A 1,544-nucleotide genomic window follows, 5' to 3' on the forward strand; every position below is an offset into this window, starting at 1 on the left:
GAGCGGGAGCCGCGCGCAGCTTCTGCTTCCTATTTTCTCTCTCGTTTCCTGCCCGAAGGAGAAGAAAAACATTCCTTCCCGGGCAGTTTCGTTTTCTTGTTGGTGCGGCGCTGGGGCACGCTGCTAAGTAGCGCCCGTCTAAGTGGCGTGGCCAGTTTCCTTTCCGGCTCTGACAGGCGCCAGTTTGCTCGTGAGCAGGATCGAAGGGCAGAGCTAGAAGACCCCAAAGATCCCATTTAGGTTTCCCATTCTGGAATTCTAAATGTCAGAAAGTAAACTGAAGCCCAGAGTCGCACAACCTTGCGTTGCAGTCCCCGCTCTACCATCACTAGTTGTAGGACCGTGTACCGTCTCGGGCTTAAGTTTCGTCATCGCCAAAATAAGGATAGTGATACCTGCCTCATAAAGGTGCTAAGCATATCAAATGAAGTAATGTTTGCACGAAGCCTGCCTCCAAATACTTGGAAGTTATTGTTCCTATTGTCGTTGATAAAACTGGAAGGCCTTCCAGATATCCCTGCCAAGTCGCTCTTCTCTGCATGAGTTAAACACCACATGCATCTCAATCGAATTTTTTTTCCTTTCTCACATTTATCTGGGTATTTTATGTTTAAAATGTCATAAAATAAATGCATCTATCCAATTTGCTTCCTCTAAAGTCAGTACCGCCTGGGAGCATTTTTCCTCTCCCCACCCCCATTTTTCTTCGGAGTTAATTCCAGTTTGACAGACTGTTGCTATAGCATTCCTTCTCTGACGTCAAACAATTTAAAGAAACAGCCCTGGGTAGCGAAAACTGCAGAGGAGTTCTTTGTGGAGTTTCTGTGCCGGAGAAAGGTTCGAACAGTATCATCAGATAACTTTAACACCCCCGCAGCCTTCCAATCCTCCTTTTCTAGCTGCTTCCCAATATCACCTGGAATAAATCTATTAGTCCCTTGAAAGAGGTGATGCCATGATAAGCACACCCTGTTTGTGACTGTGGAGAAAATGTGACCGGTTTGTATAAAAGCCAGGCCATGACAAAAATAGAAACAGCTGTTTCTATTTTCTTTATCCAGAGATAAAGAAACTGTGGATAATTTTTTCCCCCAAAATTTTCGTTTTTACTAATATTAGGAGCACTTTTCCATTAAGAAGAAAGAGGAAAAATGCCAAATATTCTGCATATCAAAGTGTCAGAAGAGCTAGTTAGGACATGAGTGTTTTGCATCTGTAACTATTTATGTTTTAATGATTAAATCCTGAGCTTTATCATTGTCGTTTCTAGGAGGAAGCAAAGGGAAATTGTTAAAAGAGTGCCTATTATGGACCGTGCTCTCTGCTTTCTTATACTGTACTTAATTCTCATAATTACCTTGAAGTGTGAGTTTTATCCCCATTTTGCAGATAAGCAAACTGATGCCCTGGTAAGATTAATTTATCAGAGTCACCAAGGTACTGGCAGAGCCTTGCATGATATCAGATTGGATCAACTCCAAAACCCTCTTTCTTTCTGTCTGTCTGTCTGTCTCTCTCTCTCTCTCTCTCCCTCCTCCTCCCTC

At 43.1% G+C, this 1,544-nt stretch overlaps 1 protein-coding gene across 1 annotated transcript in view; it reads left to right on the plus strand.

The window, feature by feature from the left end:
* The window catches only part of LOC105523714 (bifunctional methylenetetrahydrofolate dehydrogenase/cyclohydrolase, mitochondrial-like), a 40,087-nt gene that overhangs the window by 27,030 nt on the left and 11,513 nt on the right, over window positions 1-1,544 (plus strand).

This window comes from Colobus angolensis, unplaced genomic scaffold (genome assembly GCF_000951035.1).
Source record: "Colobus angolensis palliatus isolate OR3802 unplaced genomic scaffold, Cang.pa_1.0 Scaffold470, whole genome shotgun sequence".
NCBI classification, from domain to species: Eukaryota; Metazoa; Chordata; class Mammalia; order Primates; family Cercopithecidae; genus Colobus; species Colobus angolensis.